We start from the raw sequence: 26,274 nt of genomic DNA, 5'->3' as shown, positions 1-26,274 counted from the left end.
AATTACAATAATTTTGATTGTTATCGTACCACAAACAAATCAGAATTTCAGAAATTCGTCCTTTCTCGAAATTGTGTTTCAGTCCAGAGCCTCCTGATACAGTATATATATTTAATACAGAATATATATATATATATATATCACAATACTTAATTTAAAAAAACAAAAACAATATATAGATTATTTAAGTATGATAAGTAACGACAACGTTTTTGCTGAATGAATGGAAGCAGCACTGAAAGGTGAAAATTGCTCTTGGTGGTAAGGGTAAAACAGCCCATGGCATGAAGTGGTTGAGTTAACGGATTTTCATAGTTTTGAACACAGCTTTGTGCTCTTTCTCTTCTATTCGGTGAATGGTGTGTTTATAGTGTATTTAATATATCACTATGGCTACCATCCTGTTTCATCTTCGGTCTGCTGGTTATCTTTTTAGGCATCAGTTGTTAAAATGTTACAACAAATACGTGTGAATACACCCAGCCTAGATAGAGGTTATTTTCAGAGAAGAGAACGTACTGACATTTAAATCGGAATTTCAGCATAATAGGAAGACCTACTCTCTGATCTGCTGCTACATTCATCCAGGAATGGGGATCACTAAGCAGAACTTTTGTAAAAACGTTTTAAAATGTTTCTAAAAAAAGTTTTTGGGTACAGTGAAGGTGTACAGCCTAGTCACCTCTGTTGCGCCACTTTGAATCCATGAGTGATCTTTGCCGCGCATGCCATTCAGTTGCGCTCCTGCAGGCATAGACCAAGAGCAGTTACAGTCTATGTGAACTGGGCATGCCACGGGAGCGTGATTGGGGGTGCGGGTGTCCAGGGCCACACATGCGCAGTGGCCCATGACTGGGCAAATCAGGGAATTTATGAGGCCGGACTGCAGGAGAACTAAGGGGACCTCATGGAATCTGAGGGTCGGGACCAGATGGACTACAAGGGGCTGGTGGAAGACCCAGGTAAGTATAAATCCTGAGGTGTTCTTCATATCAGGTTCATTTTAAAGCAGGATTAAACTCTGTATTTCAAATAATTAAAAAAAAATGAATTCTCCAATCTCCATTGATTAAAATGCTAGGACTTGAAAGTAATCACCACAGAAATGAAAATAAACAATTCTCACATTGCTTGCTCAGGGGCGTAGCAATAGGGATTGCAGAGGTTGCGACCGCATCGGGGCCCTTGGGCCAGAGGGGTTCCGATGGGCCCTCCCTCAACTGCAGTATTAGCTCTCTATAGGTCCTGTGCTCATAATAATCACTTCTATAGATACTTTGAATAGTGAGAATCATTAACAAACTATTTCCCGTTCCCTTCTTGCACCTCAGACACTGTAGTTGCCATTGGCAGGTGTTGGTGCACCGTGTCAATTACTATGTATAGAGTGCTTGGGGGGGCCCCATTGTAAAACTTGCATCGGGGCCCACAGCTCCTGGTGGAGCGCTGTAAGGACACAGAGGCTGCTCATTGTATACAGAATGTGCCTCTGTGTCCTAATAGGATTTATCAGATCCACCTCGGGTTCTTTTTAAGCAACCGCCAAGACAAATTCCTTGTAAGTGCAAACTTGGTGAAATATAAATCATTGTCCTCCATATAAATATTCATCACATAGTCAGGAGAATGTACTTGTTTGAAGCTGCAGTCCTTTATTTCCAAAGCCAAGAAAGCGGAAGTCATTTTTTTCAATGATTGCAATCTTGGGAGCGATTTTGGTGCAATTGTGATTTTTGGATTGATTTTTAGGCTGATTTTAAAGGGATTTGTTGGAATAATTTTATTTTTAGAGCAATTTTGAAGCGATTGCATTTTTACATGCAGAGGTGAGGTCAAGGTGGATGCTTACCCAGGATGAATATAAAGCCAAGAAAAGTATTTACCATGATGCCAGGCTTTGGGAACAGGAAATTGTGTAACCGGTACATTCATTCTGAAGGGGCCAAATATTGGTTTTGTTTTTTTTACTCATTCTGTATAGAGTTTAATCCCGCTTTTACCATAGCTACCAATTGTCCTTTTGTCAGAGGGACTGTCCCTCTCTGGGAACCAAATCCCTCTGCCCCTCCTTCTTCTTCCTCTGTCCCTCTTTCTTCCTCTTCTCTCCCTCTTTCTTCCTCCTCTCTCCCTCTTTCTTCCTCCTCTGTCCCTCTTTCTTCCTCCTCTCTCCCTCTTTCTTCTTCCTCTGTCCCTCTTTCTTCCTCCTCTCTCCCTCTTTCTTCCTCCTCTGTCCCTCTTTCTTCCTCCTCTCTCCCTCTTTCTTCTTCCTCTGTCCCTCTTTCTTCCTCCTCTCTCCCTCTTTCTTCCTCCTCTGTCCCTCTTTCTTCCTCCTCTCTCCCTCTTTCTTCCTCCTTTGTCCCTCTTTCTTCCTCCTCTCTCCCTCTTTCTTCCTCCTCTGTCCCTCTTTCTTCCTCCTCTCTCCCTCTTTCTTCTTCCCCTGTCCCTCTTTCTTCCTCCTCTCTCCCTCTTTCAGGACTCATGTACAGATCTATGTAAATAGATGTATTTTTCTCCTGAAAAATGTGTTTAGTATACTCTAAATGTTATCGCTATGATTTAAATTGATATGCGCTGCGTAATATGTTGGCGCTTTATAAATACAATAAATAAATAAATTAAATGTTAAAATGAAAGAGAACTAATGATGATAGGACCATTGTGGTCTGAATTGTAAAACTCTTCCTATTGCTTCAGAACTCTATCTGGTATGCGGGACAAGGGTCAGGGGCGGTTCTGTCATGAAGCAAGGCGAAACATTTACATCAGATGCAGAGATTACAGGGGCAGCATTTTTGTACTGTGAGCGAAGTGAAGAGGTCATCATTGGGGAAAAGCAGCTTGATGAGCTGTATGAGGAGTCTGACAGTGAGTGAGGAGGGGGAGGCAGGAGGGCAGCAGTGTTTAGTTTGAATTAAATGAATCAGAGTAAATAGTCGGATGCTGTCTGTGCGATCATTCCAAATCGGGAGGGGTGGTGCATCCTCACAAGTTTGCCTCATGCAACAAAAATTCTAGGACCAGCCCTGACTAGGATTGCGGTGGGGGTGTTATTAGGGGTGTGGCAGAGGTGTGCCTTACAGTGATCCTCTTTCTTATCTCTGTAAGTTGGGAGGTGTGCTTTACCATCCACAGACACTGTTAAACATAGGCCCAGATGTAGTTGCAGCTTCTGCACCCCTTATTGCTCTGCCACTGCTTGTATGCTATTTTTTTGGTAACAGGAAAAAAGGGTGCCGGTGGCTAGTGGAGGAAGAGGGCGCCGCCATAGACTCGAATGCATTTATCATTAATACTGCAAAAAAAGCAGAAAAAAGGGTACCTGATAAATATCCTTACATTAGAACATTAAAGATTTTAGTATGTTATCCTTAGAAGCTTGCAACAAAGATATTACTGTTTCTATGTGTAAAAGTGTGTTTCTGGGGGGGGGGGGGGGGGGGGGGGAGTGGTTAGGGTAAGGCACCACTTGGGGGGCAGTTATGGTAAGGCAACACGGGGGGGTGGTTAGGGTTAGGCAACCCTAGGAGTGTGGTTACGGTTAGGCAACACTAGGAGGGTGGTTAGGCACCACCGGGGGGGTTAGGGTTAGGCACCACCAGGGGAGGTGCTTAGAGTTAAGGAACCACCAGGGGAGTGGTTAGTTTTAGGCACCACCAGGGGAGGGTTCTGTGTGAGAGTAGGGTTGGTTTAAGCTGTATTATTGAATTACGTATCAACTCCCGTCTGTTAAAACGGTATTTATCGTTAACTAATTTCGTTAACGATGTTTATCTTTATTGAGATTTCGTTATTCACCAGCGCCAATTCGTTATCCAGCCGGGCCCTTTTTTCCTGGTGCCCTTTTTTCATGCATGCATTATTTTGTTTTTGTTCATTAAGAATGAACCTTTATGCTGATTGGATTATTTCAGAGGTTTTTTTTTTTCTGTTGCTGCAGTTTATGGTTTGTGATTTTAGCAGGTTTCCTGTTCTCACTGGCCAGGTCTGCTATAGCCAGCTTCTGCCAGTGTCACTGGCACATCATTTGATAGCTTCACCTACTTACATTTCTCAATAAAGTCAAGCACGTGTTTTATACAGGGAGTTTAGTTTACACAGTTACTGGACAGTTAGTGTTGCCTGTAGACTCTTTTTTTGACTCATACTTTATTTGCGCTTGCACAGATTTACCCTTCAAGTGAGTTTATAAGGCAGAGAGATCATAATTCTGAAATGCAAAGCAGATCTTCGGACGTATGTGGCAGGTATTCTTTAGATGACTAGTTTGGTGTAGTTTTCTTCAGGTCGGTTTTACACTCGATTTTTGCGTTGCATTGGGGATGCAACGCCCCTGCCTCATCCCACCGCAGCGCAAAAAGGAGAAACGTATGACCCTGCGGCCCAGTGTGCCAACATGGTCATATGCATACCCCCGCTGGGCAGGAAGTATATCACTTAGTTTCCCGTCAGTCCACGCACGCATTCTGCGATGTACTGCGCTTCATCGTTTTCAATTACCACTGCCCAATAGTAGAATATTTGTAATTTTCACAATATTCTTTCCCTGGCACCCATGTTGCATGTATGATATATATATATATATATACATACACTTTTAACTTTGTTGAGAACTACAGTATCACCATGGGCTCGATTCAGTAAACGGTGCTAACCCAGTTAGCACGCCTAAAGGCTTTGGGCGTGCTAACTAGGGTGCTGAGTAGTTAGCACATACAAACTACTTAGCACCGTAGTTAGCACATGCGAACTTAGAGCCATATCCTATTCAAGGTGATAAGTAGCTTGCAGATGCGAGCTACTTATCACCTTGCCATCGCGCGAGGATTACCGGCAAATCCTATTGCCCATATCCTTCGCGCGATGGCTGATCGTTAGGGAGCATTACTCAGGCGAAAGCCTGAGCGATGCTCCCTTTTACCGAGCGATGGGGAGTGAGGTTTACGCTGTGGTGCTGTCCATCAGCACCACGGCCTCACTCCCCACACATGCGCACTCGCCCGCCGCCATCTTCCGCCGCTGCATCTGGGGGTCTCCTTTAATAAGGAGACCCCCAGAGCTCCCCGTCGGGTCGCTGCACAGTTTAGAAGCCCCCGCGCAGCTCTGCACCGGCACCCCTGCTGGCATACATACCGCCGCAGATCACCCGCCGCCTCTCGCCGCAAAATCCGTCGCGTAATTACAGTGTATCTAACACTGTAATTACTGTCGGCATAGAAGGAGCCCGGGCAAAGCATCTTTGAATCTGCAGCCTGGGCTCCCCATTGGTCCGCTGTCTGTTTAGACAGCAGACCAATGGGGAGCCCAGGCTGCAGATTCAAAGATGCTTTGCCTGGGTAATTGGATTCGGTGTTAAGAACTCGCTGGGCGATTATATCGCCCAAGCGAGTTATTTTCCGCTTGGGGGGGGTCTAACGTTTAATTAGATTAGGCGATGCCCCCATCGCCTAAGTTAAGAACTCGCCAGTGCTTAGCGCTGGCGAGTTCAGCAATAGAATATGGCCCTTAGTGCCGTAGTTAGCACATGCAAACTACTTAGCACCGTAGTTAGCACATGCAAACTACTACTTAGCACCGTGCTAACTAGGGTGCTAAGCTCCATGGTTAGATACCCCTGGTCTTGCTAATTATGATCTTGTAAAAGATAGAATATATGGAAATTTAAATTCAATCTGAGCTCTATATTTTATGTGACGGTCATTATATTATTTTTAACAATACCTCTCATCTTCCACAGTGATAATTGATGCTGCAGCTACTGTTGGAAAAGTTAGGAGGCACACTGCATATTCTGTCATATGTTCCTTTTCTTTGTTGAATAAACACTGATTTAAAAAAAAAAAAACTAGGGTGCTAAGTAGTTTACATATGCTAACTACGGTGCTAAGTAGTTTTTCATGTGTTAACTACGGTGCTAGTTTACATGTGCTAAGTAGTTTGCATGTGCTAACTACTTAGCACGTGCAAAGCATGTTAGCACATTGCAAAGTGGCTTTTCACTGGTGTGCTAACACTTAGCACCCTTTTCTGAATCAAGCCCCATATCTGTGCTTATCTGCCCACCAGTTGTTGCCAGTCTGTTTGTTGGTAGTCCACAAAGTAGTATGTTACAATAGTCCAGACGAGATGACAAATAGTGTGCCTTACCAGAGTTAACATGCCTTATCAGTTAACATGCCTCATCGGAGTTAATGTGGCTTATCAGAGTTAGTGTGCCTAATCAGAGTAGCATAGCGAGTGCTACAAACTTATGTCTGCTAAGTGGCAATGATGAGAGCTCCACTCGTCCTGCCCTAAGCCACTACAATCGGCGACGCGTTTCGCAGGCATAGCCCCGCTTCTTCAGGCAATAAAACAACAGGAGTAATGACCGAGACAAAAAGTAAAATCAGATTGCTGTGTGTGGTGTTATTGTAATAGATGTGTGTAGTGATGGGGGTCGTGACTATACATGGAAGTACTTGTTATACTACAATTTGCATAATATATGATAAATAATAAATGAATAATAGAGGACAAAAATTAAATGGTAAAAGTGTACATGAAGGCATAGATTTGATTCTGTACCCCAGAACCCGTAATTACCAGAAAGATATTTTTTGGGGATATACCTATATATATATATATATATATATATATATATATATATATATATATATATATATCGTGCATTGTGTCTGTTTTGGGTTGGTTGGTCCACCACCTCCTCCTGAACATTTTAAACGTTTTTAGCGAATTTTATCCTTTTGGCGCCTCTGTACATCTCTACAAACTAAGATATCCACCCCAGGTGGAGGTGTGTTACACCCTTTTTCTTCTATCCACAGAGAGCGACATCTTAGTCCTGAGTGGGGACAGGCCTAATCTCCCCACCTGCCTCTACAGTGGTTGCCTTGGCGGTAACCCTGGTCTGTATGTATAATACTTACGTTTCACTATCACTCCCTAATTCCAATACATACTACACTATATTGGGCTCTTGGTTTTCTGCTTTATATTCCTGTACAAGCTACTTTAGGTAGCTTTCCCTCAGGTCAGGTGTGCTTTCAGTAATTTCTCTCATGCCTACTAATAGTAAGAAAGGAGTGCAGAAAACTGATATGGCTGATCCATGAGATACAAATAATTCAGAGTTCATGTAAATTATTGTGCTTATTTCATTCAGTTTTATGCAGCTTAAAGAGACTCTGAAGTGACTTTAAAAACAGCTTTTTAGCTTACATTCTACATGAGCATGTTTGCCCCAGCTAAAACTCCACAATCCCGCGGCTGAACGAGGGGTCTTTACCCCCCAAATACCCCCTGCAAAATCCACGACCAACTTGGATGTAGATTTTGCTCTTCCTGGAGGCAGAGCTAATGGCTGTAGCTCTGCATCCATGCGCGTCCATCAGCGGCGGATCTCCGCCTCTCCCCGCCCCTCTCAGTGAAGGAAGACTGAGAGGGGCGGGGAGAGGCGGCGATCAGTGCTGATAGACACGCTGAGAGGCAGAGCTGCAGCCATTAGCCCTGCCTAAACAGGAAGCGATCCCCGGACACCACGGAGGGGATTTGGGGAGTAAAGACCCCTCGTTCAGCCGCGGGAGAGCAGCGTTTTAGCTGGGGCAAACATGCCCATGTAGAATATAAGCTAAAGAGCTGTTTTTAAAGTTGCTTCAGACTCTCTTTAAAAACACATCTGCAGTCATGGATTATAACTGCATCGATGATTGGGGGCAGTTAGAGGTTTCTTAGGCATAGCTATAGTACAAGTACACGCATATTTTAAAAACAATAATACTGTTGAAAAAACAAAACCAAAACCGTATAATTATGTCTCTTCTTTCAACAGGAAGTGTCATATGACATCTCTGGAAACCAATTATTTTCTGCACCCGATGACAAACGGCCACTCTACGTCAATCTCGTTCCTGTTCAAGGGTGAGATAATCTCACACTTGACGTTGAGCAATGGACAGGAAGCGACGGCGGCACAACACATGTCAGGATGCCACTCGGTTTATGTGGCGACAAACGGGTGTAGCGGCCTGTCATGACAATAGGGCCCAGATTGCTTTGTACTCTTCATGCGTAGACACACTCCCGCTGCTGCGTGAAGACCAAGAATAACCACCCAGACACCTGTAGAGCTCTGCAAGGTTCAGTGGACTTCTTAACACCACTTCATGCAGATCTGCAGAAAGAGAGCCTACGACACGAAACAGGGCCTCTGCCCTCGACTATTGTGCTTGCTAATTTCCGTAACCCTCGCCATTGTAGAAAGGCAGTTGAGATCCAGCCAGCCGTGGCAATACTGAAAGACGTCCCTTCCTACATGCAGGCTGGCAGGAGCGAGTTTCGTCTTGCGATATAATACTCATTTATGAAGGAATGTGAGTCACTCTTGGCAGCGTGCACAATGCTATTAGTAATGATGTGTGTGTACCCACTGTCACATTATTGTAAAGGTCACCTATGAGCTGAGACACTCAGAGCTGTGCTCTGCATGCACTCTGTAACAGTAGCAGGTAACTCCCTTGAATTCTCGGAAGATGAAAGTGTATTAACTCCTGTGAAAAAAAAGGGGGGCGGTGGACTGTTGGAAGTTTCGTTATGTGTTGGACCCTAGGGGCTTGATTCACTAAGACAAATAGCATGCCTTATCAGAGTTAACATGCCTTATCAGGGTTAACACGCCTTATCAGAGTAGCATTGCGAGCGCTACAAACTTATGCCTGCTAAATGGCAATGACGAGAGCTCCACTCGTCCTGCCCTGAGCCCCTGCGGGTCCAATCACTTTAAAGAACATTATTCCCACACTTTGATTGGCCCAATAGCCTGCATATCAAGTTTCCTATCAAGTGACAGGCAGCCTATTGGGCCAATTAAAGTGCGGGGTAATGTCCTTTAACTACTTTGGCCTCCTGGACGTACTAGCTACGCCCAGGAGGCCATGTGCGCGTCCGCGCGCTCCTGCGGCCGATTGCGCGCGTGCACGTGCGCTCCCGGCCGCGGTTCGTTAGCCTGGCAATCAGTGAATCGGGCTATGGTGCCCGATCACTGATTCCTCTCCCCTGAAAAAGCGACAGCTTCTCTCGCAAGCTTCGCTTTTTCTGGCTGTAACGTCCCCCCTGCGTCGCTCTAAGCGTATGTTACGCTTAGAGTGACGTCATGTAAACAAACTCATGGCCGCCATCTTGTGGCCAAAAAAGTAAAACTACAACTAAAAGTGAAAAAAATAAAACTCAAGACATATTCACATTATAAAACTATGGTTTACATCCCACTCTCCCAAAAATACCCAAATAAAATGTTTAATACAAAAAAAAAAAAAACCCATTACAATAAAAAAAACATGTAAATATTTACCTAAGGGTCTAAACTTTTTAAATATCAATGTAAAGATGAAATATTTCTAAAAAAAATTTATTTTAAATTTGTAAATATTGATAGATGCAAAACGGAAAAAATGCACCTTTATTTCCAAATAAAATATTGTCGCCATACATTGTGATAGGGACATAATTGTAACGGTGTAATAACCGGGACATATGGGCAAATACAATACGTGAGTTTTAATTATGGAGGCATGTATTATTTTAAAACTATAATGGCTGAAAACTGAGAAATAATGATTTTTTTCCGTTTTTTTCTTTTTCTTCCTGTTAAAATGCATTTACAGTAAAGTGGCTCTTAGCAAAACGTACCTCCCAAAGAAAGCCTAATTGGTGGCGGAAAAAACAAGATATAGATCAGTTCATTGTGATAAGTAGTGATAAAGTTATAGGCTAATGAATGGGAGGTGAAAATTGCTCGGATGCATAAACTGAAAACGACTGAAGGCTGAAGTGGTTAAAGTGATTGGACTCGCAGGGGCTCAGGGCAGGACGAGTGGAGCTCTCATCATTGCCACTTAGCAGGCATAAGTTTATAGCACTCGCTATGCTACTCTGATAAGGTGTGTTAACCCTGATAAGCCATGTTATACACTTCCTCCTTCAACTATCCGGATTTCATCCGTATCGGATTTGAGCATCACTGGTCACCTCAGCAAGCCCCAGAACCTGATGGTGTGCCTGCTTTACTTGGAAAACTGTTGTATCGGAGGAAGGGAAGGTTAGCAGTTGAGGCCCCAAAACAGCATTAGGTCTCCCTTTTTTCGCAGGGGCTGTTCCCCTCTAGTTACACTCCTGGTAGAGGGCACAAAGCTGAAAATGTTAATTGAGCTGTGTGGCTGGAAAAACTTAAAACAAACCTAAAGTGAAAATAAACTTATGAGATAATGACTGGTATGTGCAGTACAGCTAAGGCCCGGTTCACATTAGCGGTTGTTTGCCAAACAGACCGGATGACCTGACCGGATCCGGACCGGATCCGGATCGGAACCGTACGGTTCTGATCCGGATCCGATCCGGATCCGGTCAGGTTGCATCAGGTGGCAATCAGGATGCGATCCGGATCCGTTTGGCAAAATATACGTAAAAAAAAAAAAAAATGTTGGGGTCTGGGAGGTCAGCAGAAGGGGGACCTGTGGAATCAGGCCCTCTGCTGTTTAGCACTCACCTCCACCTCCGACATGCTGCCAACATCCTGCCAACACCTCCAGCTCGTGCTGCTCCACTCCAAAATGCTTGCCCATGTGTCCCCAGCCAATATCGCCGCAAAAATCCGCATAGGAAGTGGGGTAGAAGATCCGGATTTCTCAGCCAGTGTGTTGTGCGGCCTCCGGTTCCCATTTGTTTGTATTGGCCGGATGGTGCAGTCCGGCTCCGCCCCGGATACGGCTGCCGGAGGGGCCGGATGAAAAAATAGCGCATGTTGGAACGGAGGCCGGAGTCCGGATCCGGCCCGGATCCGGTCCGGCTCCGGTTCTGCAGAACGGACCCATGTGAACGGACGCATAGGCTTTAATTGCTATGCCGTGCGTCCGTTCCGTCCGTTCTGCAGGCGGTGCGGCTCCGGCACGGCGATTCCGGAGGGCCACCGCAAGTGTGAACCGGGCCTAAGAAACAGAACACTAGTAGCAAAAAAAAAAATCTCATGTTGTTTTCCAGTACAGGAAGAGTTAAAAAACTTCAGCTTTAATCTATGCAAAAGAGCTTCTCTGAGCTCTTGGACGAGCTGGGTGGAATACAGTCCTGTTTTCTGAAGCACATAAACAGCCAAGAAACAGTCAGCCACACGCAATTCACTTTCCTCCTGAATTTTCTCCTTGGAGATCATTATTCATTTGAAAAGTTCTAAAAAAGTAGATGAAAAATTACTATCAAAATTATTTTACAGCAGGAGGATTAGCCATACTATGGCAGAGAAAAAAAACACATACAGTGGGATGCGAAAGTTTGGGCAACCTTGTTAATTGTCATAATTTTCCTGTATAAATCGTTGGTTGTTACCATGAAAGATGTCAGTTAAATATATCATATAGGAGACGCACACAGTGATATTTGAGAAGTGAAATGAAGTGTATTGGATTTACAGAAAGTGCGCAATAATTGTTTAAATAAAATTAGGCAGGTGCATAAATTTGGGCCCCACAAAGAAGAAATTAAATCAATAATTAGTAGATCCTCCTTTTGCACTTCCTGTAGGTTCCAATGAGAGTCTGGATTCTGGTTGAAGGTATTTTGGACCATCCCTCTTTACAAAACATCTCTAGTTCATTCAGGTTTGATGGCTTCCGAGCAAGGACAGCTCTCTCTAACTCACACCACCAATTTTCAATTATATTCAGGTCTGGTGACTGAGATGGCCATTCCAGAACGTTGAACTTGTTCCTCTGCATGAATGCCTTATTGTTACGCCAGTGGGCCCTATAAGACAGAGTGTGGTTTCTAAACTGCAAATATGACAGAATCATGCAATGTTATATATAAAAAAAAAAAAGCTATATAACTGAAAATATAAATATGAGACTCTTTTCCTTGCTACTAATGCTCTTTTCCTTATCTGTGCTACACATAAAATTCATTATCTCATGAGTTTTTTTGCTTCAGGTTTGCTTTAACTTGCCCTATCCAATTTCTCCTAAGTTTTCACCTAGGTGATGTTTTCAATCTTATATAATTTCACATGTCAATAAAATGCACCTTAACCATTTCAGCCCGCGGGGATTTTCCACCTTATGCATCAGAGGAATTTTCACCTCCCATTCATTCGCTAATAACTTTATCACTACTTATCACAATTTATTGATCTATATCTTGTTTTTTCCTCCACTAATTAGGCTTTCTTTGGGTGGTACATTTTGCTAAGAATTATTTTTTTATAAATGCATTTTAACAGGATTAATAAGAAAAAAATGGAAAAATTTCATTATTTCTCATTTTTCGGCCATTATAGCTTTAAAATAATCCACGCTACCATAATTAAAACCTATGTATTTTATTTGCCGTTTGTCTTGGTTAAGACACCATTTAAATTTTGTCCCTTTCACAATCTATGGCGCCAATATTTTATTTGGAAATAAAGGTGCATTTTTTCCGTTTTGCGTCCATCGCTATTTACAAGTTTATAATTTAAAAAATGTTCGTAGTATACCCCCTTCAAATGCATATTTAAAAAGTTCAGACCCTTAGATAACTATTTATGTTTTTTTTTTTTTTTTTAATTGTAATTTTTTTTTCCATTAAAAATTTTATTTGGGTAATATTTTGGTGTGGGAAATAAACCGTTAATTATTCATGTTATTATATGTGTAAATTGTAATGTAAAAAATATGTAGATGTAGTTTCACTATTTGGCCACAAGATGGCCACCTTGAGTTTTTTTTTCTCCTTGTCTTGCTAACCGGAAGCACAAGGAGGACGCGGGTAATTTTATTGGCAGAAAGACTGAAGCCTCTAGTAAGAGCGCTTCGGTTTTTCTGCTGGGGATACGGATCGGTGATTGGGAACCATGTTCCCGTTCACTGATCCCAGGGCTACCGGGGGACAGCACGGGGGGGGGGGGGGGCGCCCGCGATCGCGCACGGGAGTGCGCCGAAGCGTGGCACCGCAAGCAGAGCAGCCGCCTGGACGTGAGCATCACGTCCGGGCAGATGAAATAGTTAAAGGGAAGGTCCAAATGCTAAAAAACCCAAGATCCACTTACCTGGGGCTTCCTCCAGCCCCTGGCAGCCATCCTGTGCCCTCGCCGCAGCTCAAGCATCAGTTGATGATGCACTTGCATTTTATTTTTTTTCGGATTCGTGTTAGATACAAAATTAATTATGATTTTCTCTGAAATTTTGCATTGCGATTACCTTGCATAATTGCTAATTTTCGATGCAAAATTTCGGCCCAGCACTGCGTGCGCTGCGGTAGGTTCTTCTGCCGTGCAAAATCATGTGTGTAACCAGCCGTCATCTACTTTGTGGTACTTTTTCAGTTGCAGAGTGCTAAAAGTTATATTAAACAGAAGATAAGAAATTATCTCCTAATTAAAAAAAAGAGGAGATAAAGCAGGGGTCCATAACTACGAATCATGGGGGCCCCAGCAAAACTTTGATGGTCACACCCCTTCCTTTGCCTCTTCTTGGTGACCCTCACAGCCTGGAGGCCCATCTTACAAGGGTCATGAAACAAGTGTGGCCATCATGATCTTCCCACCCATAACAAGTGTAGCCAAAGAAAACCCTGATCTTAAAGCGGAACTGTAGATAGAAAATAAATCATTCACTTACCTGGGGCTTCCCCAAGCCCCCAGCAGCCGTCCTGTCCCGCGCCGGTCCTGCCCGAGCCTCCGTTCTCCCGCCGCCACTCCGTCCCGTACCTAGACTTGTAGGTCGAGGCCAGCGCAGCCCTGCCAAGCATATCCTTTCTTCACCTTCCCCTCTGCAATAGCGGGGAACGCGAAGAAAGGATACGCGTGGCCAGAGCCGCGCAGGCGCAGTGGCCCGGTGGCGAAACCAAAAGTAGCTGGCGGTGGGAGAACGGAGGGTCGTCGAGAAGCGGCGCGGGACAGGACGGCTGCTGGGGGCTTGGGGAAGCCCCAGGTAAGTGAAACAATGTGTTTATTTTCTATCTACAATTCCGCTTTAAGTATCAGAGAATTGGAAGGTTGGTAGTTGGGGGCCCCCCACAGCTCTGGGGTTGCGTTCCCCCCCCTAGTTTTGCCCTTGAGACAAAGTAAATTGGATAAGGGCCAAAATCTTTTGACTGGTAAGACGGTTCACCTTTGCCATATTTCAACTGTACATTTTGTTGTTCAGCGTTGACATTCAGTTTATTTATTTTGTATTAATTTTTACATTGGCTATATAATTTAACCTTGCCTTAGGGAAATACCACAAATTCTGTTGATAACAAAGTTTATTTTACCTTGGTGAGTTTGCATTTTAGGCTTTTCGTGCTGCAGAGACAAGGACAAACGTTTATGTGCGCACACTGTTCTCTTTTCAGATGAAAATGCGACACGAAACTGTAACGCTTTTGTTCCCCGTGACATTTACATGCTTTGCATTATGCTGATGACAGTTGTAGTAAAGCTTTACCATAACCTCTCTATCTATACATATACGTTCATTGTGTGTTGTGGTGGGAGGCCAGAGGCTTGGCAGGACTTAGAGTTCACAGGAGTTCTGTCGTCTGTGTGGGTTATTTATGAAGACGTTTAGATCTGAGAAATGGATACAAATTTGTACAGCAAAGGTTTAGGTACTTAGTTACCACCTAAATAAATAAAAAGTGTGTAAAATTGCAATATTCTACTAGTTTTGTGACAGGGCCAGTGAGTGCCTAATCTGAACCCTCCTGGGGCTTGATTCACAAAGTGGTGCTAACTGTTAGCACGCTTGTGAAAAGCCCCTTTTCATGCCTAAAAACACTTTGTGCGCGCTAACTAGCGCTCGTGCACAAAGTCCTGCGCGCAAAGTCCAGTGCGCGCAAAAATCGCACCGCGGTGCGACGAAAGCGGTGCACCTGATGTGCCTATAAGGTCGTTAACGGTAAGGTCGCATCCAATGCGACTTTATAGGCGCATCAGGTGCACCATTTTTGTTGCACCGCGGTGCGATTTTTCGCGCGCACCGGCCTTTGCACGTGCAAAGTTTTGCGCGCGGGACTTTGCGCACAAGCTAATTAACTTTTCTTGGTGCTAACTACTTTTTTTTCTGAATTCGAAGCCAAAAAATGCTCGTTATCACGGGTAATCCGTGATCACGAGGTCCTGATGAGCAACCCTGTGCACAAGCGCAGAAGAGATGACCCACTGGCAGGTCGCCAATCATTACGGACAGCCAACGGGACACAGAGAAGGACCGGACCGCAGCAAGGGACTGAAACGGCTGCTAGGGGGCTGTAAGAAGCCCCAGGCAAGTAAATCTAGATTCTTGCCCCTTGCCTCGGAAGTCGATCCGAGATGAAGATGAACTTTTACTCACAGCATAATTGTGTTCCTTTCCTATTGTTTATAGGGCATTCCTCAAGCCAAATACTTTTTTGTTTTTGTTTTAATACTCTAATTCCCTATAAACTAAACAAGCCACACCTATAGCTTTTCAGAGAGCCAAGGCATTTTCAGACAGTAGCAAGGGCTCATGGGAGCTCAGTCTGGGCAAGAGAAGGGGAGGTATTACTAGCCAGAGATTTCAGAGGTAGAGGGGAGAAGGGAGGAGGGGGAGGGATTATGTTTTTTTCACAGACTGAGTGCTCAAGATGCAGATAAGCTTACCTGTGTGTAATATTTACAAACAACATGGCTGCTGTCATTGTATCACAGGAAGAAATAATCATATTCTATTGAAGCTGTTTGCAGCTATATTTGCTGTGAGAACTATCTAAACTTTAGATAAGATATATAGACAAGTTACTTTTTATAGTTAGTTTTTCATCTCGGATCCACTTTAAAGAGGAACTGTAACGGCAAAACGTCCCCTGGGGGGTACTCACCTCGGGTGGGGGAAGCTTCAGGATCCTGATGAGGCTTCCCACGCCGTCCTCTGTCCCACGGGGGTCTCGCTGCAGCCCTCCGTACAGCCGTGACGTAATATTTACCTTCCTGGCTCCTGCACAGGCGCTCTGACGGCTGTCGGCTCCGAAGTAGGCGGAAATACCCGATCGCCGTCGGGTCCGCTCTACTGCGCAGGCGCAAGTCTCCGGCGCCTGCGCAGTAGAGCGGACCCGACGGAGATCGGGGTTTTCCGTCTATTTCCGAGCCTAAAGCAGCCACAGCGCCCCCGCTGGAGCCAGCAAAGGTAAATATTGAAATTAAAGTCGGGCCTGTCGCCGGCTGTTCGGAGGGCTGCAGCGAGACCCCCGTGGGACGCAGGACGGCGTGGGAAGCCTCATTAGGATCCGGAGGCTTCCCCCACCCGAGGTGAGTACCCCCCAAGGGATCTTTTCGAAGTTACAGAGTCTCTTTAACAACCGTCTCCCCTCCCCCATGTACAACCAGCCTTAACCCCTTATCCTAACACCGTTTGAACATGATGAAAACAATGGTTGTATGAAATATACTGTATCTGGCAGACACTAATGTGTGTTATATAGATGAGCATATTATCGTTTGTGTGTTAACTTAGTTCAGGATCGAAAAAGTTGACCATTGTGGAGTCAAAACATAAAATATAAATAACTTTTTTGAGAGAAAGTATAGGTCAATCTTTCAGAAATTATAATTTGTAACATAAGGATCATAATGAACATGAGTTATTAAAGTGAATGGGAACCGCATTTTTAAAAAAATGAAGTAAATACTTATCTAAGGAGAGGGAAGGCTCTGGGTCGTATAGAGCCTTCTGTCTCCTCTCTCGGTGCTCTCTATCCTGTGCTGGCTCCCCCCGTTTCAATCCCCCACCGAAAGGGTATTTGGAAGTCTTCGGGAGCCGTGTCCTCCCGAACACGTGCGGCTCCATACTGCACAGGCGTGAGCGTGCAAGAGAGCGTGCTTGCGCAGGTGCAGTACAGGGCCGCCCTTCTTCAGGAGCACTCGGGCTCCCTGAAGACTTCTGAAGCCTCCTTTGGCCGGGTAAAGCAGTATTTGACTAAATTAGTCAAATACTGCTACCGGGGCTGCCAGCACTGGAACGAGGGGACCAGGAGAGGAGCGGGAAGGCTCTATAGGACCCAGAGCCTTCCCTCTCCTTGGGTAAGTATCTGTCTCATTTTTTTAAATGCGGTTCCCATTAACTTTAATAACTTGTTACCATATAGTGTGTTTGTAAATGAAGGTTAATGGTAAAAAGTGATATTATTTGTTATATTAACGCGGTGCGCATATTAAAAGTGATATAGTTGTTTACGCGATGCCCTTTTTATACAGTTAGGGGCAATAGAAAAGAGGTTTGTACTGATGTGAATGGGGCACCCTTTTTACTGGTTGCCATTATTACAAGTCACAGAGAAGAGGAGAGTAGAGGATGAGACAGGAGGAAGGAAGAAGAGGAAGTTGGAAGGCAGAGGAAGAAGAGAGGACAGAGGAAGGGCAAGAAGGAAGAGGGGTCAGGATTAATGAAGAGAATGAAGGTCAAGAGGAGAGAAGAGACGGAAGAGGGAACAGAAGGAGAGAAGAGAGGGAAGGGACAGGAGAAGAGATGAGAAGAAAAGGATTAGACCAGAGGAGAAAAGAGAAGCAATAGAGGTCAGAAGAGAGGGGAATAGAAGGAAGGACAAGGAGAGTAGAGAAGTAACGGAGGAAAAGAAGGGATGTAGAGGAGAAGATGGGACAAGAGGAAAGAAGAGAAACAAGAGAGAACAAGAGAAGAGAAGGAAGGGACATGAGGAGAGGTGAGAAGATGAATGGTCAGGAGAAGAGAAGGAAGAGAGGTCAGGAGTAGTGAATGAGATAGGAGGCAGGATGAGTAGAGTAGAAAAGTAAGAGGGGACAAGAAAAGAGGAGAGGATGAGACAAGAGGAGAGAGAAGAAATACGAGAGAACAAGAGAAGATAAAGAAGGGATGTGAGGAGAGATGAGAAGATGAGTGGACAGAAGGAGAGGAGGAAGAGAGGTCAGGAGAAGAAAAGGAAAGAGAAGGAAGGACACAAAAAGAGAAGAGAAGGGAAATGGAACAAGAGGAGAAAGAAAATAAGAGGGGACAAGAGGAGAGTAAAAGAAAGGATGAGAAAAAAACAAGAGAAGAGAAAGATGGATGAGGGGACAGAGGAAGAGCAGAGAAATAAGAGGGATCAGGAAATGATAAGAGAAAAGCCCAGATGAGAAGAAGGGGATGGGAGGAAAGGACAGAAAAGGAGGTGGGGGGAGGGGGGGACGACGACACAAAAATAAGAAGAGGATAAGAATGAGGAACAGAAAAAAACCCAAACTATTTTTAAGTCTGTGACATCATGAAGAGCACAATACAATGAGTGATAATAGGAAATGGCATAAAACAAATGATGAATTGCTCTACGTTTCAAAACTTTTTTTGAGCGTTATGAATACCCTATAATCAGTGCAGTGTGATGACAATGGCATAATCAGGAGGACACAGGCATGTGACATGGGCCTTTATCTCGTCTCAAGGTACAGTACAGCCCTGTCCTCACCTGGCTGCAAGGTGTTTTGTTGTACATTTGCTCTGTGACATACTTGGCATTATGTAAGCAGCACTACAGAAGAGAACTCAGCGATACCCACAGCTTGTTTTCTTAGAACAATAAAAGGCAGAAAGGCCATGTTTTCTCTGATGTTTGTGGGCAAACAAAGGACCTTTTCTTATTTTGTCCTTCCTTCACCGTTTGTGACGACATAGAAGCATTCTAGATATGAAGATGTTTCTGGCTGTGCTACACTGATGATGATCATGAACAAGGGCATCACAGCTCCTAACGGCCCCTTGTTTGCAGACTGTGCCGCCCTGTCCCTTGTTTAGCTGTCTATGTTTTTAGCTTTTAAATACTGATGTAAATAAATAGATGTGATGTTAAATAACAGAGATGGGCTACCAAAATCAAAAAGTCAATTTGATCATCCTAGTCTACCATGCAGCATTGACTAATCCCATTTTTCTTTTTTTGCAATAAAATAGTGAAGGTGTTCTTCATTCGTAGTACTTGTCGTTTGGACCATAGAACATTCTGGTCATGAAGTCAGGAGGGTCTCACAGGGATGTTCGCTAATTTATGACAAATAGATAAGACCACTTGTTTACTAAAACATCACATAACATAGACTCCGGGTGATGGAGAGATGGAGAGACATCGTATTCCAGAGTTTAAACATAACTAGGCAGAGTTCATACACAATTTGTTATAAGCTAAAAAGAATTGTGGCATTTAAGACCCATCTTTCCACCACATGAAATACAACAAATAGTGGCATTAAAAACCATCTCACCTTCATATAGTAGCCCAAGAAGTTAGAACCCTTGTTTAAATCTTCTTCTACAGTTCGAACTTTGTCTCTTTTTTTAGTCTTTCTTTATGTGAGTTGAAGCCACCGATTAATACAGTGATGAGAAGATCACTTAAAGAGGAACTTCAGCCTAAACAGACATACTGCCATTAAGTTACATTAGTTATGGTAATTAAAATAGATAGGTAATATAATATCTTACCCACCCTGTTTTAAGAACAGGCAAATGTTTGTGATTTCATGAGGGCAGCCATCTTTTTGGTTGAAAGGAGGTGACAGGGAGCATGAGACACAGTTCCAACTGTCCTGTGTCCTGATCACCCCTCCCAGTTGCTAGGCAACGAGAACAACATCATCAGCAATCCCATCATGCTTTGCACAGCATCAGGGGAAAAATGCCTGGGCAGACAGGGCGGAGCTTAGCTTCTGTACAGCTAAAAATAAGGCTTTGGTAAGAAAAAAAAAGTTAAAGAAACACCAAGCCTTTTCAGTGCTGCTGAGTAGATTTTTAGTCTAGAGGTTCACTTTAAACTGTGCCCTCTATTTGTTGTATTTCATGTGCTGGTAAGATGGGTTTTAAATGCCACAATTCTTTTTAGCTTATAGCAAATAGTGTATGTGCTCTTCCTAGTTATGCTTGAACTCTGGAATATGATATTTGCCCATCACTCGAAGTCTGTGGTATGTGATGTGTTAGCAAACAAGTGGTCTTATCTATTTGTCGTAAATTAGCTGGCATCCCTGTGAAACCCTCCTAAAGGTAGTCATACATCTAGTGATTCTGATTCAATCGACAAAGCAATCGACTTTATTAAGGAATCGACTTCAGTATGGCTGGTCGAAAGTCCATCGACTAGTAACCCACACAATTCAAACGATATCCTATGCGATTCACCTTCACATCTGATTTGATCGATGTTGTGTCTCCATGCTCTGAATGCAACAAATCGTTTCAGAATCAATACTGTGCGAGTGATCGATATCTTGCATCCTGATCGATCGCCTAAGCTGGTTGATTCAACATGAATTCAACCACTTTTCATCGATTGGGAATTCTACAACACACTCTATTCTCTCTCGATTCTATAAAATGATCGAATCGAATAGTCGATCGTACAGCCAAATCGCTAGATGTATGGCTACCTTTAGGCTGTGTAAGGCATTTAACAACATTTATTTATGTTTGCAAAAGAAAGTTTCTCCTCTGGATGTTCAGTGTAGATAAGTTTACGCACCTTGTTAATATACAGCAACAAAGTCTGAACTCTGAAGAAGGCATATTAGCTGAAAGCTTACTTTTTATTTACCTCTCAGTTAGCCAATAAATGGCATCATCCTGTTTCAAAACCTCTTACTTTTACTGATGGCTACCACAGTACAAAACTCCATTGCTTCTACTGAGTTGAGCCTGAAAACTAGAAGTACAGATATCAGGTTCTGCTGGCTATTCTTGGGCAGATGTGATGGCATTTTCTCTCTCATTACTTCAACAACCCTTTCATATAATGAATTGCTACATTGATGTGCATAGCATTCGTTTGGAATGATTCACTTGCTGAGTTAACAGGAAACAAAACCTCATACCAAATAATAACCGATGCAAGATGTAAATCAAAAGTTTCCAGCTAATTGTTTTTAAGTGTTCCAGTTTCACTCTTTGGTAGTGTTGGTGAACACACTCATTCAGCATCATTTCAGCACCGGACAGCAGGACGGGGTGCATTTTACTTAACTCCAATACTTCCTCCTTCCAACCTGGATCGAGAAAGTATCGCCCCATCCTGCTCTTTGGTACTGAATGCGTTTGTTCAGGTTTTGCACCATGTGCTGCCAAATTGGAACACCAACACTACTCTTTGGCCCTTATTCAATTCACTTTTTTCTTCTAAGTGTTCTACTAAGGATCCTACTGGGGCTTCCCTCGCTATTCCTTGGTCCCCCGTTGCTGAGCTTGGCCCCTCGGAAGCTTAGTGACAATTCATTGTTGCTTATCACATTGGGCCACACAGCTCCTCTTCCTAGATCAAGTGTGCGAAATAGCCGACTAAGCCCGCCCGGGGACACGCAGTAGCACGGAGCTGCGGGCTTCTTTCTACTGCACATGCATGAGCGGGCTCGCACGGCCATTGAGCGCACATAAACCAGGAAGAGAAGCTGCGCGGCCCTGATGTATAGGAGGGCTCATCAACCGGGGGCTTGTTAGAACCAAGGGAAGCCTCATTAGAATCCTGAGGCTTCCCTCTCTAAATGGTAAGTCACAAATTTTGAACCCAAGCTTCAGCTCAGGTTCACTTTAACCCATGTGCGTTCCGTCGTTTTCACGTGAAAAATGTTAGCCTCCCATTCATTAGCCTATAACTTTATCACTACTTATCACAATGAACTGATCTATATCTTGTTTTTTCCGCCACCAATTAGGCTTTCTTTAGGTAGTACATTTTGCTAAGAGCCACTTTACTGTAAATGCATTTTAACAGGAAGAATATGAAAAAAATGGAAAAATTCATTATTTCTCAGTTTTCAGCCATTATAGTTTTAAAATAATACATGCCTCCATAATTAAAACTCATGTATTGTATTTGCCCATATGTCACGGTTATTACACAGTTAAAATTATGTCCCTATCACAATGTATGGCGACAATATTTTATTTGGAAATAAAGGTGCATTTTTTCCAATTTGCATCTATCACTATTTACAAGTTTAAAATAAAAAAAATATAGAAATATTTAATCTTTACATTATATTTAAAAAGTTTAGACCCTTAGGTAAATATTTACATGTTTTTTTGTTTTTTTATTGTAATGGTTTTTTTTTTAATAGTAAACATTTTATTTGGGTAGTTTTGGGAGGGTGGGAGGTAAACAATAGATTTATAATGTAAATGTGTGTTAATTTTTTTTTTTTTTTACTTTCAGTTGTAGTATTACTTTTTGGCCACAAGATGGCGGCCATAAGTTTGTTTACATGACGTCACTCTAAGCGTAACACACGCTTAGAGCGACGCATGGGGGAGGTGACAGCCAGAAAAAGCACAGCTTCCGATAGAAGCTGTCGCTTTTTCAGCGGGGGAGAGCAATCAGTGATCGGGCACCATAGCCCGACTCACTGATTGCCTGGCTAACGAACCGCGGGCCTGGACACGTGCGATCGGCCGCGGAAGCGCGTAGAAACTACGTCCAGGAACCAAAATAGGTTAAGGACCAGAGCAATTTTCCCATTTCAGCACTCCTCCCAATCATTCACCAATAACTTTATCACTATTTACCACACCAAAATTATCTATATCTTGTTTTTTTCGTCACCAATTAGGCTATGTTTGTGTGTTACTTTTTTAAGCTAAGGTTTATTTTATTCTGTATGCACTTCAATGGGAATAATAAGAAAAAAATGGAAAAAAACAAATTATTTCTCAGTTTTCATCCATTATAGTATAAACGTGCTACTGTGGATAAAACCCACACATTTTATTTGCCCCTGGAGATAAGATAAGTCAATAAGCTTCTCTCAACTTCCCGCTGTGAGGTTCTCCGATTCATCATCAGGTAAGCATTGAGCTTTATAGAAAGGAAGGTTTCCAGACTGGGTCATTAACTTTCCCAGAAACGATCTAGTGAGGTTGCCAGATTGGGTGGTGTCACGAAGGTCTGCTTTATTACAAAGGTCCGGCGGTTGTTCAGCACACAGTAAAGCTACAGAGGTCAGATTGCACAGCTAACAGATTAATGACTGCCACCCCACTCTTTAAATACAGCATAGAAAATGTATTGAAGTAGCACTATCACAAGATAAGGGAGCAAGCACTGGTACTTCCATCTTTACTATTGTAGCCTACAGGTTGTAAAGCTGATCATATGGAAACATTCTCTCTCTATCACTCACTTTTGAGGAAGTATGCAAATCAGGTGCTACAGAGATAAGGAGTGTCAGAAAATCCTCTTTGTTCCTGATGAGTGATTGCAAGCTTCTTATTACCTTGACAAGATTGTCATTACATATAAGCTATGGGGATTTCCTGGTCAACCTCAATATTAGCTGTTCACATAGTTCTTTCATGAGTAAAGTAAGCAAACACAAAGATGCAGAACCCAATGTGCCGGAAGATCATCAGCTTCATAGAATTGGCTCCGTAATACCAGCTTCTGAATCCAATCTGTGATGTGAAGATAAAATACTTTTACTACCGTGAACTATAATTAGATTTGTTTGTAAATAGCAGAAGCACTAGTACCAACTATTGGTGTGCACCAGAACTGTCAGGTAAACCGAACCTTGGGGTTATTTAACCTCCCTGGTGGTATGATTATTTCCGGATTTCATGGTGTAAATGCGATGCGAATGACAATGCAAGAATGGCAGCAATTTAAATATTCTCCTAGAAAATCAATAGGTGAATTTTGATTGGGTTTTATAGGCTTCACCCACTTTTCTAAATATTTATCCCAGTCACCCAATGACCAACAGGGCAACTTTAAGAACCCTGACATTAACAGTGTAAGAATGACTGCAGTTTACATTTTTTCCATTGAAATTTGTATTTGGCCACTTTTTTTGTAACCTTGACACACAGTCCCTCAATGACCAAGTTTGTGAGCTTTCAGGTTCCTGGCATGAAAATTGTGTGAATGGAAGCAGTTTATCCAGCAAAGAAATCTGATTGGCTGTTTGTGGCCCCGCCCCTTTAGTGAATTTGAACCCCAGTCACTTAATGACCGACTGTAGCAAGTTTGAAGCCTCTGCCATTAACATTGTAAGAATGGCAACAGTTTAAATATTCCCCTTGACAATCAATAGTTGATTTTTTCATTGGCTGTTGTAGGCTCCACCCACTTTTCTGAATATTAATCCCAGTCAACCAGTGGCCAACTGTGTCAAGATTGAGAACCCTGCCATTAACAGTGTACAAATGGCTGCAGTTATATTTTCTCATATAAAAAGTTAGTTTTTTTTCTCTACCCACTGTTTCTAACCTTGACATGCAGTAACTCAATGACCAAGTTTATGAGCTTTGAGGTCCTTGGCATCAATCATTTGCATTTTCTCATTGAAATTAAACAAATCTGGCTGTTTGTGGCTCTGCCCCATTTTCATAATTTGAACAATAATAATAATAAAGGCTGCAGTTTATATTTTCCCAGTGAAATTTCTTTATGCTCTGCCCACTTTTTGTAACCTTGGCACACAATCAGTCACTGACCAAGTTTGTGAGTTTTCAGGTTCCTGGCATCAAAAATATATGAATGGAAGCAGTTTATCCAAAAAATAAATCTCATTGGCTGTTTGTGGCCCGCCCCTTTAGTGAATTTGAACCCCAGTCACCCAATGATCAACTGTAGCAGGTTTGAGACCTCTGCCATTAACTGTGTAAGAATGGCAGCAGTTTAATATTTCCTTTGAAAGTCAATAAGTGAATTTTAATTGGCTGTTGTAGGCTCCACCCAATTTCCTGAATATTAATACCACTCATCCAGTGACCAAGTGTGTCAAGTTTGAGAACCCTGCCATTAACAGTGTAAAAAGTTAATTGTTAGTTGTGTTTGGCTCCACGCACTGTTTCTAACCTTGATATACAGTCACTCAATGACCAAGTTTATAAGCTTTGGGGTCCTTGGCATCAATAATTTGCATTTTCCCATTGAAATTTAACAAATCTGTCCGTTTGTGGCTGTGCCTCTTTCCAGAATTTGAACCCCAGTCACCCAGTGACAGGCTGTACCAGATTTGAAGCCTCTGGCATTAACAGTGTAAGAATGGCAGTAATGTAAATATTCGTCTTGAAAATCAACGGGTGAATTTTGATTGGCTGTTGTAAGCTCCACCCACTTTCCTGAATATTAATCCCAGTCATCCAGTGACCAACTGTGTCACGTTTGAGAACCCTGCCAATAACAGTGTAAGAATGGCTGCAGTTTACATTTTCCCATGTAAAAAATGTAATTGTTGGCTCCGCCCACTTTTTCTTAATTTGACACGCAGTCACTCAGTTACCAAGTTTGTGAGCTGTGTGGTCGTTGCCATCAATCATTTAAATGTATTTTCCCACTGAAATGAAACAAGTCTGATTGGCCGTTTTGTGTCTCCGCCCCCTTTTCAGAATGTGAACCCCAGTCACCCAATGACCGACTGAACCAGGTTTGAGGCCTCTGCCATTAGGGGTGTAAGAATAGAAGCAGTTTAAATATTCCCTATGAAAATGAAAAGGTGAATTCTGATTAACCATTAATGCCGCACAGATGTGAGCTTCAGCTTTGCGTCCACAGCGGCAGGTGCTAGAGCCGCAGTTACGTCCCTGCAGTTCAGGGGGGGGGGTTGTAGGCGATCGTGTGGACAAATTCCCGCGATCGCGCTGTTACTGGGAGCAGGGGGAGATTAGCTGCAAGGGACAAAAGTCCCCTGTGCCAATCCGTACATTACCGCCGAGAATAAACACCGTTTTTGTTCAAAAGCAGTGTTTATTCTTACATCTCCCGCTGTGATTTCCGCCCGTTTACGCCGTCCGATCGTTAAATTTATGAATAGGAACAAAGTTCACATTCATTCATCTCCCCGACTGCACTATGATCGCAGGTTTCCATTAAAACCTTGCGTCACTTCCCTAGTTACAATATAGCAACACATTGTATCCTATGTAGCGTACTTGTACGCTATATAGAATTTTCCTCAGCGGGGACATCTTGTGGCCAAATAGTGAAAAACACCTACTGACTTTAGAGGGGAAAAAATAATATCTATTTCAAGAGGGCATATAATTATTAAATAATGGGCTAAAAATTAGTGATATAAAAATATTGTCACCATACATTATACTAGGGATATAATTGTAATTTTGCAATAACCGGGACAAATGGCCAAATAAAATGTGTGGATTTTAATTATGGTAGCATAAATTATTTTAAGTATACTTATAGTTGTAGCACTCAAATTGTCTATGTTCATATATCAAGGCTGCAAGATATATAAGGGGTTAAGCTCTCCTCCCCTTCGCTAAAAAAATTGTAAGCAAATTCAATACCTGCGCCAAAAAA

This window comes from Hyperolius riggenbachi, chromosome 2 (genome assembly GCF_040937935.1).
Source record: "Hyperolius riggenbachi isolate aHypRig1 chromosome 2, aHypRig1.pri, whole genome shotgun sequence".
NCBI classification, from domain to species: Eukaryota; Metazoa; Chordata; class Amphibia; order Anura; family Hyperoliidae; genus Hyperolius; species Hyperolius riggenbachi.
Note: the sequence above shows the minus strand (reverse complement) of the source record.